We start from the raw sequence: 19,977 nt of genomic DNA, 5'->3' as shown, positions 1-19,977 counted from the left end.
GGGCCTCAGCTTTAAGGATGTAAACAAGCAGGCCGAAGCTAGGACAATTTGAGAATAACAAGAATAATGACTGTAGAAATAAATGATACTCATAAAAGAATAAGTCAAAACAAGCAAACAAAACTCATTTGCCACCTTTATCTGTTGCTGTCAAATCACATCCGACTCACAGCGACCCTACAGGACAGAGCAGAACTGCCCCATAGGGTTTCCTAAGCTGTAATTTTTATGGGAGCACATTGCTACATCTTTCACTCACAGAGCAACTGCTGGGTTTGAACCACCAACCTTTTGATTTGTAGTTGAGTGCTTAACCACTACACCACCAGGACTCTTTTGCCACCTTTAGAGGGAACTGTGGCTAGATGATACCGAAATCAAACCCTTTGCTGTCAAGTTGATTCTGACTCACAGCAACCCTATAGGAGAGAGTAGAATTGCCCCATAGGGTTACCAAAGCTGTAAATCTTCAGGGGAGCAGACTGCCACATCTTTCTCCTGCGGTCGAACCTCCAACTTTTCGGTTAGCAGTTGGGCTATTTTATTGGATATAAGAATGGTGCTGTGGGTATAGAGGTCCTTGCTACTCATTTAAAGTGCAACTGATACTGAAATAATTCTAAAAATCGTTTATTAAATTCAGAAGAAAACACAACCAAGCCCAAGACGACAGTTTTCAAAAGGAGACCTAGATCTGTCGCTGACTTCTGATCTAGAATTTCTTCCAATACTCTGATGCATCTGACCTGACGAAACGCCTGTTAAGTCATTTTTTCTGATTTCTTCAGGCCATTTTGAATGTTGCTTTGATTTCTAGTATTTTAGCAATGCTGTTTATGCAAATACATTGAGTATTACCTTGATCCTCTTTTTCAAAGTCAACAGATTACGTGTTAGGTGGAACAGGCACGCGAAATATCCTCCAGGTTAACAAAAGCTGCTAACGGGTCCGGTGTTTGGTTTGATTCTTAAAATACCTAAGAGTAGAGTAGGCCCCACTGTATAGGCTGTGTATTGCTAGATTTCTTAAACCTGGTAGCTGTCGGGTGAAATCCTGGCTGAGCATGCCCTATCCACACATAGGCATGTGTCTGTCTTTTTTGGATAGTGATAGAACAGCAGTCAGTGAGTAAACATGGTGAAAAAGGAAGTATGGTCTTTATTAGGCAATGATGAATGAACTGAATACTGAAATTTAAACAGGTGATAAATGGTGCTGCCTAGACTTTATTCTTTAAAACAATATATTGGCCAGCTGTTAACTCATTCAAACTCTAAATCAAGAAAGAGCTTACGTCTCTAATCTGGTACCTTTTCAGGGAGAATGGGTTGGAAAATGCATTGTCAGCTAACGCTTTTCTCTTTGCTACTAAAATACTACTCTTCTTTACAGGCTCTTACATATTTACAGATTTTTATCAACATACTTTCAACCTGGGCTAATTACTTTCAACCTAGGCTAATTACATTAGTTATATAACACCTGATCCATTACAAAGTATTATTTTTAAAGATCATTCACAGAAAAAACAAAATTTAATACAGCTTCATTTTCAGAGTTGTAAAAAAAAAAGGAACTTATTATACAGAAAGATTGTGAAGCCTATAAGTTACTTATAATTTTCTTCAAATTTTCCTCCAAATCCTTATCTTTAACAATTTCTAACCCTTAAAACTACCACTGAGTTAATATGATCTTCTTTTCTTCTAATGAATATGGTATCCCTGAATGATCCAAGTACCTACATGCTTTCTGGAATTACTTTTTGCAACTAGAGCAATAAGAGGATCTCACAAATTCCTTATCCCAAGCGTCACCACTTAACCAACCAACCAAACAAAAAACACAAACTTGTTGAAAGGCCAAATACTAAAGGTTCAGATTAAAACCTAGGAATCTCTTACATACATACTAGGTTTCCTTGCAGATTAGTGTAGAAGTAATATAAGAGCCCTAGAAATATAAATACAAGAAATTCTCTTAAGAAGATTTTTAAAAGCTAAATCTATCAGTTTTACAGTACATTCTTTAGAATAGTTCTTCTAATTAGGGCAACTATTCACATTTGCTTTTGAAATACAGCCTATAAAAGCTTTAATTAAAACACAAATTTAAAAATATTATTATTTTTTTAAAACTAAAACGCACTGAACGAATCAATTGTGGTAGTTAAGAATCGATAGTACGTACTGAAAACTAGGGATGGAATTGACCCATGGAAGGATTGGACCCTTTTTGCTTTTTTTAAGAGAACGTGAGATGTGTGCTAAAGAAAAAGGAGTTTTCAATTGTCTAAAAAAAAAGACAAAATCCACATCCATAAATAATCATGTGTGATCACTACGAGCCGGAGTCAACTTGACGACAATGGCTGGAAGCTCTTTGACTAAAGAGGATGCTGATGTTAATAATATTGCCCCTCAAACCAAGCTTCCTGCAGATAGCTGAATTTATGTTTGACCTGCTCATATTATGGATTTCTTAAAAACAGCCATTTTCCTTCTCTGCTCATTCCTTGAAGACCTAAAATAAGACTGCATTAAGTCGGGAAAGAATTTTCTTCTATAAAGGCAATCGTGAGGGGAAATGTCCAAAGAATAAAGGTCATTCCCATGTATTCGACCTGATAGTTATTCATATTCTATACCCTCATTTGTCTTGTTCTTTTAAGTAAAAAAGAGATCTTGAAGAAGCATCATGAAGAATCTTTTTCGTATGCAACCAAATGTTTGTAAAATGGCCATGGTAGGACTTTATTTAAATAGGTACTACGTAACCAGATTATCCCCAACTGCTGACTGTGTAGGCTTGCTTTGATCATTGCTGAAGAAACATCTATCTCTGCAAGGCTAAAAGATGTTCTATTTGTTTGAGCCTCACAGCACTTGGTTTTGAATCATAAATAAAGTATCTTATGTTGCTCTCTGAGAAACAATAACTTAATTGAAATCTCCTCATTTTATACAGACTTAACCAAGCCCTGCTCTACATCAATACTATCTATACAAGGTGAAACAGCTACAGAGCACCCACCTGTTATTATGCTGACATGGTCAGAAAATTACATATTTTCTAGCAGCAAACACAGAAGTCTCTGGGAATGATGATTTCACTTACTGCTAATAAACTAAAAAAAAAAAACTACTACTTAAAAAATTCTTTTTAAAATTTATTCCCAAATCATGTTTTTAAAAAATATGACAACAACAATAAAGCTCTATTTCAAAAGGCCAAGAATTGTTGTTAGACTGTTAATATTGACGTTACCAAGCATTTATTCAAGATAGCAAAAGTTTAAACATGACCACGCTAACTATAAACTTGGCTCAGAGAACCAGTGATCTCATATCAGCCTGTGGGCAATGCAGGGGAGGAAAGGAGAAGAGAAAAACTAAACAACTCTAAAAGTAGTAAACTAGATTCCTTTTCCTTGACAAGGCTCTTTTTTTTTCGTTGTTGTTGTTGTTTAACTCCAAAAATCTAAATTCCAAGGTGCACGGAATAGTTCTCTCAGAGAGAAATCAACATGTTTGTCTTTCACAAGTGTTATGTAAAAAATTGCTGGAATCATGGAGAGAAGCAGAGTACTAAAGCCATGCATAGTTTATGACCTTAAGCTAGTACAGTGAGAGTTATTTACGAAAATAGCACATAATAAGCATCAGTGCTGAAAACTAGAATACGAATACAGCAAGAACCATAAGAAGGGATATTTTTAAGATATAGCTTCTTTATTTCATCCTAGAGCATAGGACATTAACTCTATTAATAATCTCTATCCAAGATCAATGTTATAAAGCAAACACATTTTAAAAATATAGTTTCAGTACATCTTAACCATAAACTTTTATAAAGCAGCTGCTATGTGTAGAATATTGCTCAAGGCACTGAAGCCAAAATTATGTCAATGCTTTGCATATGATAAGTGCTCAAGAAATATTAAGTAAATTAAGTTTTTGATACGCTGAAATAAGGTACAGAAGCTTCGTTGTACTTCTGCTGAGGTAAGCAGGGTTCATTGTTGGAGTCAAAAGGAGCCTTAAGATTTATTTCTTTTACCCACGAATAAAAAGTCCACCCCAGCACAGCTGCCAGAGGGCCAGTAACTCTCATTTGAACATTTGTACTTCTTTATGATATGGCAGTCTCATTCCATTGGGGGCTTAATCTACCTATTAGAAATATTTTCCTTATCATTGAGCCCTAATCGGCCTCTAGTAACTTCCATTTATTGATCTTGTTTCTGCCCTTAGGAGTTTTAGAGATAACAGAAATAACCTAATCGTTTTCCATGTAACCACCTTTCATTGTGAAGGGGTTATGGGATAATGCCATAATATCAAAGTCTCTAATATCTTTGCCAGCAAGCCCATTAGCACAGTGCCCTCAAGGACAGGCAACAGGACCCATACAATTCTAACTTATTTTCTCTTAGAATAGAGTCCAAAATGCTATGATCGAAAGTTTTCAAAGGAATGTTAATTCATCTGAAATGATAATTTATAATTTTAGGTTTTCTTTCTATTTGAAAATGCAAATATAAAAAGCCTTAACTTAATACTAAAAGGGTTTTACTTTCTGAATCACCTATGGCAACACTGGCTTTTTCTTCCTTCCCCAAGTATCTGTTTAATAAACGCTGATTAATAAATGCTCTTAGCAAAATGCTTTTGGCTGATGGTTATGAGAGAAGCATAAGATCTTTTTGGTAGTCATCTATTTTATTTCCATTTGTGTTGGATATTTTGACTATTCAGCACTTACACAATCTGAAGTGATTATGACATTTTTAGTCACTGTTATCTTTGGATGCACTTGTACACATATAAACATGAACTAATACTAGGAATTAGTTAGCAGCAGACACAAAATTACTGAAGCACTGCAGCCAATTACTAATGTTTTTATCTCTTGTGTTTCAGTATTAGTGGAAGTTTATTCCAGGAAATGAGAAAAGTAATTTAGGTAACAATAACATGGTCTCTAAATTACATATCAGCTGTGTCATGCATTGAAATAGTTATTTATAAACTCTTTTGAAAAGTCTCCTCCAAATACTTAATTGACACTCTTATTAGACTCTGAGTTAGAGTTCACCCGAAAAGTGAAAAAGTAATTACTCATAAAGTAAATGCGATTAATTTTTCAACAAAGTACTGAATAAAGGAGCATCCAACACAATGCCTTGAATTATAATGAGTTTTCTGATAATATATATTACTGGTCTTTTCGTTATCACAATATAAATTGAAAACAGCAGAGATGTTAAAATCTCAGAAAACCTCAGGGTTTTCGATGAACAAGTAAAGCTAATGTCTCGCAATAACATTTACTGTCTTCCTATTGACATACACAACTAACAACCAATGGACAGAGTTTTTCAAGAAATATCATTTCATAAAAACACAGATTCATCAAGCAAGTCCTACAGAAGACCTTGAAAGGTTAAACCTTGTAGCATTAACATTAATGGGGATTGACAGCACTTATATACCATATTTTTTTTTTGCAAATAATGCATGCATTACAAGTTTTTTGCCAGCCGATATGCCAGAGTTGTCTTACTTAATTTCATCATTTCCACACATTACATGTGCGGGTGCATTATTTACGTGGGTGTGTTATTTGTGGAAAAAATACGATAAATGGTTTCTTTTAAAGTGAACCTATACCCGAAGACTGGAACCTAGGGTTTATCAGCAAAGGCATTTTGAGGAAGAATTGAAATTTGAAAAATGATACAATAATTCATCACACACCATGCTAAGGAGCTGTAGATTTAAGTCTGTTGGCTTTTGGAAGCCATTAAAGAAATATGAGCAAGAGGGTTTGACATGAATAGAAACATATTTTAGGGAAATCACTCCTTCAACACAGTAAAGGCCAAATTGAAGACTTAAAAGCAAGGAAACCAGTCATATTACAATATTGTAAGCCAAGGGTCAGCAAATTTTTTCTGTAGGGGGCTAGATAGTAAATATTTTAGGCTTTGCATGCCATATAGTCTCCATCATAGCTAGTTAACTCTGTCATTGTAGTGTAAAATCAGCGATAGACAAAATTTAAATTAATGAGTGTGGCTATGTTCTAATAAAACCTTATTTCAGAAACAAATGGCAGGCTGGAGTCGGTTTATAGGCTATATTTTTTGCCAACTTCTGTTCTAGGTCAAAAATAAAAACCTGAACTTGGGTAATTATAGAGGCAATGAAGATGTAAAGAATGGATCTTTGACACTTAAGTGTAAGATCTGATAGATTTTGGTGACTGACTAGATATAGAGGTAGACATAACAGGATGACTTGCAAATTTCTAGCTTGAGCAACTAGTTGGGTGAGGACGGTAATCACAGAGAGAGGGAATCTAGGGTAGGGAATAAGTCTGATGAAAATGATAATAATTCCTGTTTTGAACATGTTGAATTTGCAGTTCCTGTGGGACATCTGGAAACCCTGGTGGCGTAATGGTTAAGTGCTACGGCTGCTAACCAAAGGGTCAGCAGTTCAAATCCGCCAGGCGTTCCTGGGAAACTCTATGGGGCAGTTCTACTCTGTCCTATAGGGTCGCTATGAGTCAGAATCGACTCGACGGCACTGGGTTTGGTTTTGGTTTTTGGTGGGACATCTACTGAGGCAAAGAGTGAAGTAATATAATAAAGCAGTAACAACAGTACAGGGTATTTTTCCACCTCTATACTTTATTAACCATATCCTGTCAATTCCTCCTTATAGAACTCTCAAACTCCTCTGTTACCCTCCATTCCTAATGCCTTAGCCAGGCCCTTATGACCTGGGCTATTAGGATAACTTCAGTATTGGTTTCCAAGCTTCAAGCCTTGGTGCCCTCTAATTCATTGTCCACACTATGGCCAAAGGAACCATTTTAAAATATAAATCTGATCATGCCACCCCCTTTTTAAAACTCCCTGATAGCTTCCTCACAATGTATAAGCTCTTTTGTGATCTGACTCCTGTCTACTTGCTGTTCACAAGTAATAAAAAGCAATCATTGTAGCTCTTTTTCCTTTATATGGTATATACTGTTCCTTTTGGCTGAAAAAATTACTTTATAGAAAGACTTGTAGAAATGACGTGAAAACGTTAACAATTATATATAGATGATGAATTTTTTTCCTTTTTAATGAAAAGGAGAAAGTAAAAAAACACTCACATACAAGAACAACAATCAACTCCCTTTCTGCCAACTCTTTCTGATCAGTCCTTGGGTCTTCATCTTCACATCTATTACCCCTTATGACACTGCTCCGGTGTAGCAGAGTCATTCCACCCCTATCTGGCTCCTGCTGCTGGTCCTTCTCAGCATCTTTGCTCTGCAGAGCTTAATTCTCTGCTTGGCATACTTAGCCACTTGTTCCCAACATGCTGACTCCCCGGCTCCTAAGTCCCAGCCACAGACCCAAAGACTTGGCTCTGGAAAGGGCAAGCCTGAAGGGCTATATCCCTGGCAGGGAGTTCACCTGCAGTAGTTTCCTCCCAAAGAGAGCTAGAGAATAGGTCAAATCTAAGGGAGTTTATAATCTGCAGTCTTCTCCTAGTCACAGATGGCATTACTCAGGGAGTTAACATGCCTCTTAGAAGAAGTGTTAGGAGTTATCCTTCACTCCTCCCTCTTTTTGCAATCAATCAGTTGCCATATCTAGTTGCCATTTCTCCTTTCACAACCAACTTTTTCCCATCTTTTTTTCCCCCACGTTCTTTTCAAGCTGTTTTATCTTTCATTGTACAAATGTCCCAGATTCCTAACTGATCTTCTTCTCTCCAGTCTTTTCCCACCGTAATCCATCTTACTAAGGTAGTGCTCAGAAAACTTAAAAAGGCCCTCCAAGAAAACTCAAACAGTCTGGCACTCAAGATCTCCATACTCTAGTCCAACACTTGGCTATGGAGATAGTTGGGCCTTCCCCAAACCCCTCACCCAATCCTGTGCTTGTTTGCTTTCAGCTACTTTCTCATGTTCTCTAAAAAAGGGAATGACCTCCTTCTGCTTGTCATTTATCCTATTTAGTTTTTAAGGTCTAGCTTAAATGCTACCTATGCCATTAAGCTTTTCTGTTCACAAAAGACATATACTCTGGCCTTGAATTCCTCTAATACTGCCTACATCATTTATACTTACTCCCTAACTTCTATCCTCTTCCCCATCATGTACTTATACTACAGCTTTTTATTCTCATTTTTCTTCATTCTTAGAATATTCACAGAGGCCAACATGAACACTGAATGAATGTTTCTTCTCAATAAATACTTTAAGGACCAAGGCTTTGTTCTCACATTTTCAAACTCCGTGCACTTAGTACATGTAAGGGTCTAATGAATATACTCAACAGATATGAAAGTACTCAGTAAGTACTTCATTTATTCATTCATTCAATAAACATTTTCTGAGTACCTAGTATATGCCAAGTACAAAGGTTAGGAATTCAAAAGGAGGACTGAATTAAATTTTGAAGATGGTGCAACCTTGCATTGCATTGAAAGATATTCTTTTCCTATCAAAGAACAGATAGGCCAGACAGTTTCTCAGTTCCTCTTAAGTAAAGTTTTCGTAGCGTGACTCATTATTTTTTCATTAATTCTCAAAGCAGACATGACCACATTCAAGCCTGAGCATAAAAATCATTCTACACCCAAACATAAGTGATTTTACATATTTGGTCAATTTAGATTACCATACTTCCGTTCTTTTTCTTTGATGCAAAAAACCAAAAGCTGAGTGCGTTATTCTAAGATTCAAACTTATAAATTTCAGCTTTAATACTTATGGGGAAATGGGCTTTCCAGAGTTAGAGGCAGAGGGACACCTGGGTATTAACTCTGCACGCTCCCTTTGGATGAGAAAATGTCCTTGCTGATGCTTAGTTTGGTTCAAGAATCAGTAAAGTCTAGTAATTATAAACATTCCCTTAAAAAGCAGCTCACAGATTATTAAAGTTCTTCTGGAATAGTGATGAAAATGAAATATCTCTCAGATTGTTAGTTCTTTATAGTGAATATAAAAGGGCAGTGACATAACAAATGAACTTTCCTGATTCAGTGACCCTATCTTTCACATATATTGTTATTAGCATCTGCTTATCCCTATTAAGGGCCTTGGGAGCAAAGAGAAGCTATGCTGAGATATGCTGCATTTGCTCTTGCCCTGAAATCTTACTTCTCATCAAATACTGGATTTTGGTTAATAAGATTGAAAAATAAAGCTTAAAAGTACACGTATGCCTATGTATGTGTACATGTTCTCCTCATGTCAATCTATAACCCACCCAACACACAGTACTAGACTTACAGAAGAACTAAGCGAAGGCAATCTAACTGCTTTGAATAAGTAATGCTAACTACTCAGTAATAAATCAATTATATGATCAATAGTAATTACAGAGAATGCTCATTTGATTAATTATAAGGAGTCACTCTTGGTAAGGAACTGAATTCTTGCTTAGAAAACAAAATGAGGATATTCAAGAATCTTTAGGAAAAATGTCATGGTAGTAAGGTGCTTCTGAGGGACGCTTCAATTTTTTAAAAATGATACATCAAAAGACTGGAAAGGTTAAAATGCTTACCTCAGGCAATACTATTCAAAGTTTTCACTTCAAAAATACTTTAAAAGTAAAGGGTTTTCTAGAACTAGAAACAATTACTTCAGACTTTATATTTTAAAACAAATTCAGAGAAATTACACAGTAAACTAGGAAGTAAAACTTTAAATAATAAAAACCCCTGTGAAGTTTTTTGTTTTATTTTTAATGTCCCAAATGAAAAATATAGTGGTAAAACGATTTTGTTAAGTCTGGGCTTTTTCTTATTGGTCTCACTAAGGACAAGCCATTTTGCTGTCTACTGGAGATAAGACTAATGCTAGATATTAAACACAATGACTTCATTGAAATCTTTTCTGGTTTCTACACGAAAAAGAGACTGATTAAAATCTTCTCATGAGTTTTGAAACCAAATTTGACACTTTAGTAGCCAAAGTAAGCAATGGAGTCACATTAAAATTTTATCAGTATACAGAAGTTCTATTTTAAAAAGTTAACTAAAATAAGCTATTGAAGATCTTAGCATCTTTAAATTCTAGTCTTAACAACCAAAAATGTAGTTACATATGATAAAGTTCACAATAGTGCCATTTCACACCAAAGGCATTAGAATTTCTTCCAGAAATCAGGACTTCCTCTGATATATCTGCTTTTATGCAAAATATAAATTTGTAAACTTTAAAAGCTGAACTCAACTCAATGTGCAGTGGGAGTGCTAATTTTCTGAGGGTATCCCCTGGGAAAGGCTTGAGCTTGAATGACCTGTGAACCACAAGTACGCACACCCACAGATGGCCTACTATAGACATGACTATTTGTAACATTTGGTGGTTATAAAGTGGAAAGCACAAAAGCCATCCTTTTGAAACTTATCCTGGTATATGGAAAACCTTAGCTTCTCATTTATGTAAACCAGTCCCGTAACTCAGATAAATACAACTCTTTTAGAATAGAAACATTACAGCAGCCTTGCTCTCCTAAGCTAAACTTAGAGCACTCAATGATGGGCACATTTTCTGGGCTCCACCTTCTGCAAACAAATTTAGAAGTACTGAAAAGTAACCAAGGCTTTACATCACAGAATAACAGATTTAGGAACGAAGACTGGAGAAATGTTACAAACAGTACTGTTACCCTGTTGGGTGATTTAAACAGTAAGATTTATTGTCTCCTTCAAGTCTAAATTTTAAATCATGGATTTTGTCGAAGTTTCATATTAACATCAAATTAGGCTTGATGTGAATGGCCTAACTCACTCCTAACCACACACTAAAAGTAGGAAAATGATTTGCCTTTCTTTTTTTTAAAGGTCGCATGCCTGGGACCTCTACAAACAGTAGAATTATTACAGGGAAAACTCCATGTGGTTCCAAGAGTGGTAAAGACATCTTCACAGAGGAAACTCTCGATTAACAGTTGAAGGTAAAAACATAATGGCTAAATGAAATATAAAAATAGAAGAGATCACATAATGCTCTGCAAAGCAACTCGCAAATGGTGCTATTTGTGCCTGACTGCCTTGGAATTCACCTCCTTTCTCTTTCCTGTTCACTGTCTTGTAGAAGCACTAATGAACTTCAGAGAGTTATCACTTCTAAGTACTTTGAGAAAAACAACACTCAAGCTTAATTGTAAGCTACTGCTGAAGGTTCACTAAATGATACCATGATTCTCTATAAATATGATAAGAATAATATATTTTCGGCTGAGCACCTTAAATGTGATAATTAAATGCTTATTTGAATATGATACTCAGGTATTTGTTACATTGGATGTGGGATATAATTTATAAACTAGTTTACTGCTTCAATAAATATTTTCTTCTTCGGTTAAACAATTTCTATCTATTTTATCATTAAAATGATACTATCAAGTTTTAAATCTTCATTTGGGTTTGACTGTCCACCTTCCAATAGTTCCAAGAATTAAGATAGGCTCACCAAGAAAAATAGATAAAGATCCAACACATATTTTGAAGACTCAAGTCTTTTTTCCTTCAGGAAGAATATAGTGTTCTCCCTCATAAAAAATACAAAGATATCCTATACTAGAAAAGTTATTAGGAAAGTCTGATTAATTTTGCTACATGCTATAATCTCACAGGAGTTTGAAGGAAAAAATAAATTATCAAAAGAGGCTGGATGTTCTACATTATGAATGAGTATCAGTGTGAAACTTAAATTATATCAAAATATTGACCATCAATTCATGGCAAATTATTCCTCCTAATAGGAAGGAAACTGCATTACCTATATTTAGCAAGATAACATCATAGAGAACTATACAACTATTTCCACTGCTAATTTACATAATGGAAAGTGGAAAAGTTTGCTGTTTCCACGTCCCACACCAAAGTATATAATTATCTTTGCCAAACATTCAGCAATCTACAGTTTGAATGCATAAGACATCCATAACCAGGATTACGTCAGTTTTATGGACATGCATGTAGAGGGAAGGAGGAATACACATTTAGCTATAATTTTTTAGATTTTTACTTAAGATAAAAAATAGTTATTCACTTATTCAATAACTTTTTGTAGAGTATATTTTCTAATTATAATATTGAAAGACTTTACTATTTAAAGACATTAAGTTAATGCATAGTAAAGAAAGTTAGTGGATATATCCTATTCTTAGAAAAGTTTCTTCAGTCTACTGTTAGATGCTCGAAAGGGTAGCTTTTAATTTATCAAAAAACATAAAATTATACTTATAAATACAAAAAAGATCATGCGAAAATATACATTTATTATAAACCTCTCCATTTCTGATTTGTCAATCCAGATTTTAAAAGATATGTCTCTGTACCCATTAAGAGGGAACCTATGCAAGCTCCAGAAACTTTCAGTTGTTTTGGCAGTGGGAGCCAGGGAAAGTCCCAAAACTGCAAACTCTTTTCCTGTTCTATGACTGAATCCAAGGACAATCTTTAGAAACAATTCTTTCTTCACCAAATATGAAGCTTGCTTTTGGAGATGGCTCAGGGGAAAGGATTAAGAGCTTAGGTGTACACAAGTCTGAAGAAAGAGCATAGTATTAACAACAACAACAAAAAAACCCACTGCATGAATGGGAAATTTTTAAACCATAGGTATAGAATACATATGTGTCCTTGAAGTATACAAAAAAAAAAAACAACTTTAGTTTCAATCAAAACAAACAGCAGAAGATACAAGGAAGGAAAGGCATCACTAAACATCAAGTCAAGATGAATGCTTGGAAATCTTCCCTCTTTCCTTTTGAATGTGTCACTGCACTGAGCATTACCTTTTGGCGAAGCTAAGAAGAGTGATTATCATCTAGTCTAACTTAAGGTGAAAGGTGTTTCATAGAATCAAGAACCAAATTATGAACATGAGGTTAAAATGAAATATAAAATTATTCCAGATCTTTTGTAGGGTAATAGCAAATTACATCAAAGTTGATTTACAAAAAAAGTAAAAGAAAAAGTCCTTTTGTGTTTATGCTATGTAAAAGAATACTAAGCTAGTATGAGGAGACTTACTATTAAGAGTTTTAGAGAAGAGTTCATTTAAAGTTCAGTCAGAAAAGATGAGGGTTATGTTCCTGGTTACAAAGATGACAGAAAAAAGTTTTAACTGTTACTCTTTTATGCAAACAGATGTAATTCAATAAATGTCTAAATTTTCAGTTAACTAATTTGGTTTTACTTTCTTTAGAATATACAACATGATTTCTTAGAAAAAGGGGGGGTGGGCAAATTTTGAGAAATTGTTTCCATAAAAAAATCCACAGTTGATTTTTCCTCCATCTCATGTTTAGTCATACCATACAAGCTCAAGTAAGTGTTATTTACTATTTTATCAGAATAATTTCATCCAAATTGATTGATAAATAGCATAAAGGCTCCCACTGACCACAAAAGTATGGTTATGCTACTTTCACTTTCAATCAGAACTTCTGGCAAAAATGTAAGGCAGGGGCAATCAACAGCTTGTGTAGGATAAAGGAAGGGTTTAACTTACAGAAACACTGATTTCGATTATATTTAGAGACTTACCATTCTCCTCCTACACTGTGTAGTAAAGATGATACCTAGCTTCCTGGCACAAAGCTCTGGGTGAAGCCCATAGAAGAAAGAGGATCAAAACTATTTGAGAACGTCACAGTGCTATCAACTTTCAAATAAATCCAAATTGCAAAGAATATATGAACTAAAAGCAAAGGCCTACAGAAAGCAATATAAACGGATGTTTACCTTTTAAGACTAGACCAAGTTGAGCCATCATTTAATGCTAAAGTCCAAAACAATCCGTAAACCTCTTTATATCACACTGAAAATACCTTTCAAGGCAATATAAACAGCAGGGGGAATATCTCAAAAACATACATTGGTCAAGAAGAGAATCCAGTTATAGAATATAGATGTCAACATTTACCTCTCCATCACTGTTATCAAAACACACTCTTTGCAACCTGAAGTATTATAACTAAGATATACAAAGAACTGTCTCTGAGGGTCTTCAGAACTAAAATGTATGTTATGTGTCTGGCCCAGTTTAAGTATGAGCCGACTTGAAAGCAATGAGATGAACTTGGTATTTTCAAAACATCTCAAATTAATGGAATATATCCATAAATCTGCATGTCTGTGTATGTGTGCATAATATAAAATAATTTACAAACATATATGCTTATTACATACCAGATACTGTTCTAAGAGTTTTATATATACATTAATTTACTTAATCCTCACAACAATCCTATGATATGGTACTATTATAAACAGACTTTACAAATGAGAAAACTGGGATAATTACTTGGTTTAGAGCTCATGTGGCACAATGGTTAAGAGCTCGGCTGCTAACCAAAAGGTCAGCAGTTCAAACCCACCAGCGGCCCCCTGAAAACCCTATCAGGGAGTTCTACTCTGTCGTATACGGTCACTATAAGTCGGAATCAATTTGACAGTCATGGGTTTGGTTTTGGTTTAGAGCTCACAGCTAGGCAGTGGCAGAACAGATTAATTTGGTTCCAGAGTCTGGGCACTATATTCTTAAATCACATGAGCAGTTCTCAAAGTGTAATTTGTGGGCCTTGGGAAACCCTAAAACCATTTCAAAAGAACGTGAAGTCCAAACTATTATAATAAAAATATTAAGACATGATTTTCCCTTTTCACTATTTTGATATTTGCACTGATGCAATAAACGAAATGTGGTACATACATACAATGGAGCATTATTCTGACATAAAGAAAAATGAAGTCCTAATACGTGCTACAACATGGATGAACCTTGAAAACATTATGCTGAGTGAAATAAATCAGTCAGAAAAGGACAAATATTCCATTATATGAAATATCTAGAATAGGCAAATGTATAAAAACCAATGTTTATTAGTGACATGCACCTTTTTAAAAACTATTTAGTAAGTGGGAAAAAAATATTGTGAATTTAATAGCTGCTTGAGTTTAATGTGTTGTAGACTGGTGAGTGGCTTGGGAGCTTTCAGAAGGTGCGACAGGAAAAAAGTGTTCCAGATTCAGATTCAGACTCAGATGACCTAAGTTGTCAGTAACAAAGTGATCTTAAAATAAGTCACTTATCCTCTCAAAACTTTACCTGTAAAATGAGGAAACTGGGAGACAGCTGATATGAGTCTTTCAACCTTAAACTTTTACAGTTCTATTCAGATGCAGTGAACAATTGGCATAGAAAGATTAGGTGGGGAACAAGGTTAAATGCTAACTAATGGGAATGAAAAGGTAGTATAAATGACCCATTTCGGCTATTTAAAAAATGTATTATAAGTTATTTATTTTTTTTTTATTATAAGTTAACCGTTTTCTTCTTAAGTTGAAAAGAAAACCTCAAATAATAAAATGGACAATATTCAGAAAACAATCAGTTGAAAAATTCTAAAAATGTGTTAAGAATGTCTGCATAAATACATAGTATCTTGAAAACTGGAAAGGAATGTATTATAACTGATACAATTTTAATAGCTATAATTAATTGGGAGCCCTGGTTGCACAGTGGTTAAGAGCTTGGCTGCCAACCAAAAGGTTGGCAGTTCGAATCCACCAGCTGCTCCCTGGAAATCCTATGGGGCAGTTCTACTCTCTCCTATAGGGTAACTGTGAGTTGGAGTCAACTCAACGGCAACTGGTTTATAATTAATTAATGCCTACCAACTCATCTCATCATAACAACAATCTGATAAGATAGGTATTTTTATTCCTGTTTTAAAATGAAGAAATTGAGACTTAGAGAGATTAAATAATTAATCCAAAAATATTAAGCTAGTATGTGGCACAGCCAGTATGCCAAATTGGGTTTGTTTAACTCCAAAGCAATACTCTTTACACTACCACAACACAAGGCATTCAGGCTCTTATATATGAGTACCTTTTTTATAGTCAAGTTTCAGTTACTAATTGTAATGAGAAGAGGAAGAACATGGAAAAATAACTCTCACACAAACATGTCATATCAGTTTATGACTTGGAAATAAATTTCAGTAAAAGGAATTCTGAGGCTTGGTGAAATACTGGATCAGATGGCCTCTAAGGTACCTTACAAATCTCAAATTCAAGAAATGTTCTCAGTACATTGAAGCCTAAATAGATCATCTAATCCATCTTCCCATTCACTACAGAAATGTAAAATGAATATTACATGAATTGCAGGTAAATCACAAATAGTAAGTATATTATTTAAGGGAATAACATGAGGAATATTCTAAGAAAATGATCCAACAACCTTCTATTTTTAATTTTCTATTTTTTTCATTGAGCTTGTTTAAAGAGAAGCATATTGAAAATTCAAAAGGCCATTTGGTCCTGGCTACTACTGTTTTGTTAAGGATGGGTAAAACTCACTCCAAAGAAGAAAATACTGATTTGATATTTCATTTCCATTTACTTTTTCTCTTTTTAGGGTGAGACAAAATTGCCAAAAAAAAAAAAAAAAAAGTTACAAACAAAATTAAGTAAGACAAGTCCAAGAAAATTTACCAACTAAAAGTATGCTCTTGGATAATCAAGAGGAAACTAAATAAGATTTCTAAATATTAAACAGGATAAAGCAGAAAGCAGAAGACACGAAAATAACAGTTATATTATGATCTACGGCAAATAATCAAGTGGCAAGAAAGGAAGTTAAAAATTACTACTCACTTATTCATTCAAGTAATTAATGAAGTAAAAGTCAAAACCGACTACTTGGTCCTCGGGTTCGCAGGAATGCAATCATAAAAATTATGACAGTCAAGGAAATTTGCAAGCTGCCATGTATAATTTAAACCTTAAATGCAAGTCTAAAGTGCCCCCAATACTTTTGGTGTTGTTGGTTTATTGTTGTTAGGTGTCCTTGAGTCGTTTCCAACTCACAGCCACAGTCTGTAAAACGGAACAAACCACTGCCCGGTCCTGCACCATTCTCAATCATTGCTATGTTTGAGCCCTTTGTTGCAGCCACTGCGTCAATCCATCTCATTGATGGTCTTCCTCTTTTAACACTGACCTTCTACTCTACCAAGCATGATGTCATTCTCCAGGGGCTAGCCCCTCCTGATAACGTGTCCAAAGTACATGAGATGAAGTCTCGCCACCTTCACTTCTAAGGAGCATTCTGGCTATACATCTTCCAAGACAGATTTGTTTATTCTTCTGGCAGCCATGGTATATTCAATATTCTTCACCAACACCATAATTCAAATGCATCAATTCTTCCATCTTTCTTATTCACTGTCCAGCTTTCACATGCATATGAGGCAGTTGAAAATACCATGACTTGGGTCAGGAACACCTTATTCCTCAAAGTCACATCTTTGCTTTTCATCACTTTAAAGAGGTCTTTTGCAGCAGATCTGCCCAATGCAAAAATAAATCATTTGATTTCTTGACTGCTCATTCCATGGGCACTTTCTGTGGATCCAAGTAAAATAAAATACTTGACAACTTCAATATTTTCTCTGTATATCATGATGTTGCTTATTGGTCCAGTTGTGAGGATTTTTGTTTATTTATGTTGAGGTATAATGCATACTAAAGGCTGTAGTCTTTGATCTTCACCAGTAAGAGCTTCAAGTCCTCTTGGCTTTCAGCAAGCAAGGTTATGTCATTTGTATAACACAGGTTGTTAATGAGTCAATGAGTCTTCCTCCAATCCTGATGCCCCATTCTTCTTCATATAGTCCAGCTTCTTTGATTATTTGCTCAGCATACAGATTAAATAAGTATGGTGAAAAGATACAATGATACAACTCCGATGCACACCTTTCCTGATTTTAAACCATGTAGTATCCCATTGTTTTGTTTGAACAACTGTCTTTTCACCTACGTATAGGTTCCACATGAGCACAATTAAGTGTTCCGGAACTCCCATTCTTCAACATGTTATCCATAACTAGTTATGATCCACACAGTTGAATGCCTTTGCATAGTCAATAAAACACAAGTAAACACCTTTCTGATATTCTCTGCTTTCAGCCAAGATCCATTTGACATCAATGATACCCTTTGTTTCATGTCCTCTTCTGAATCTGGCTTGAATTTGTGGCAGTTGCCTATTGACGTACTGCTGCAACTGTTTTTGAATTATCTTCAGCAAAATTTTACCTCCAAGTTATTTTAATAATACTGTTCCATAACTTCCAAATTCTGTTGGATCACACTTCTTTGCAACAGGCACATATATAAATCCCCTCCAGTAGGTTGGTCAGATAGCTGTCTTCCAAATTTCTTGGCAAAAATGAGTGACTGCTTCCAGTGTTGCATCCATTTGTTGTAACATCTGAATTGGTATTCCATCAATTCCTGGAGCCTTGCTTTTTGCTGATGCCTTCAGTGCAGCTTGGACTTCTTCTTCAATACCATCAGATCTTAATTATATGCTACCTCCTGAAATAGTTGAACATTGACCAATTCTTTTTTTTTTTTTTTAATTTGGAGATTGTTTTACTAAGATCTTTTTTCTATGTGCTTTAAGTGAAAGTTTACAGCTTAAGTTAGTTTCTCATACAAAAGTTTATACATACATTATGTGATCCTAGTTGCTCTCCCTATAACATGACAGCACACTCCTCCTTTCCACCCTGGATTTCCTGTGTCCATTCAACCAGCTCCTGTCCCTTTCTGCCTTCTCATCTTGCCTCTGAACAGGAGTTGCCCATTTAGTCTCATGTATCTACCTTAGCTAAGAAGCACACTCTTCACAAGTATCATTTTATGTCTTATAGTCCAGTCTAATGTTTGTCTGAAGAGCTGGCTTCAGAAATGGTTTTAGTTTTGGGCTAACAGAATCCAGGGGCTGTGTCTTCTGGAGTCCCTTCAGTCTCAGTCAGACCATTAAGTCTGATCTTTTTACTAGAATGAGTTCTGCACCCCACTTTTCTCCTGCTCCATCAGGGATTCTCTGTTGTATTCCCTATCAGGGCAGTCATTGGTGGTAGTGGGGCACCATCTCTTTCTTTCACTCTCAGGCTGATGGAATCTCTGGTTTATGTGGCCCTTTCTTTCTCTTGGGCTCATATTTTCCTTGTGCCTTTGGTGTTCTTCATTCTCCTTTGTTCCAGGTGGGTTGAGACCAATTGATTTATCTTGGCTACTTGGTAGCTTTAAGACCCGGGACACCACTCACCAAAGTGGGATGCAGAACGTTTTCTTAATATACTTTGTTATGCCAATTGACCTAGATGTTCCCTGAAACCATGGTCCCTGGAACCCCACCCCTGCTACTCTGTCCCTCAAAGTGTTTGGTTGTATCAGGAAACTTCTTAGCTTTTGGTTTAGTCCAGTTGTGCTGACCTCCCCTGTACTGCATTGTTGTCATTCCCTTCACCTAAGATAATTCTTGTCTATCATCTAGTTTTTTTTTTTTTATCTAGTTAGTGAATAAAAAATACGGAACGCTCCATGAATTTGCATGTCATCCTTGTGTAGGGGCCATGCTAACCTTCTCTGTATTGTTCCAATTTTAGTATATATGCTCCCGAAGGGAGCACCAACCAATTCTTTTTGGTACAGTGACTCTCTGTATTCCTAACATCTGCTTTTGATGCTTCCTGCATCATTCACTGTTTTGCCCATAAACCAAACAAACCAAACCCAGTGCCGTCGAGTCGATTCCGACTCATAGCAACCTTATAGCGACCCTATAGGACAGAGTAAAACTGCCCCATAGGGATTCCAAAGAGTGCCTGGTGGATTCGAACTGCCGACCTTTTGGTTAGCAGCCGTAGCACTTAACCACTACGCCACCAGGGTTTCCATTTTGCCCACAGAATCCTTCAACATTGCAACTCGAGACTTGAATTTTTCTTCAGTCCTTTCAGTTTGAGAAGTGCCAAATGTGTTCTTCCCTTTTGGTTTTCTGACTCCAGGTCTTTGCACATTTCATTATAATACTTTACTTTGTCTTCTCAGTTGCCTTTTTAAATATTCTGTTCAGCT

The 19,977-nt window shown here is 35.6% G+C and overlaps 1 protein-coding gene and 1 non-coding gene across 6 annotated transcripts in view; both read right to left on the bottom strand.

Moving 5' to 3' along the window:
- CWC27 (CWC27 spliceosome associated cyclophilin) overlaps positions 1 to 19,977 on the bottom strand; it is a 255,184-nt gene that overhangs the window by 159,635 nt on the left and 75,572 nt on the right. The gene's annotated exons all lie outside the window — the stretch shown is intronic.
- LOC126070775 (U6 spliceosomal RNA) lies at positions 19,423 to 19,527 on the bottom strand. The gene has a single exon (XR_007516296.1). It is a non-coding gene; the product is annotated as a U6 spliceosomal RNA (small nuclear RNA).

The sequence above is a fragment of the Elephas maximus genome, chromosome 2 (assembly GCF_024166365.1).
Source record: "Elephas maximus indicus isolate mEleMax1 chromosome 2, mEleMax1 primary haplotype, whole genome shotgun sequence".
Taxonomy (NCBI): Eukaryota; Metazoa; Chordata; class Mammalia; order Proboscidea; family Elephantidae; genus Elephas; species Elephas maximus.
This window is presented reverse-complemented; position numbering and strand designations above follow the sequence as displayed.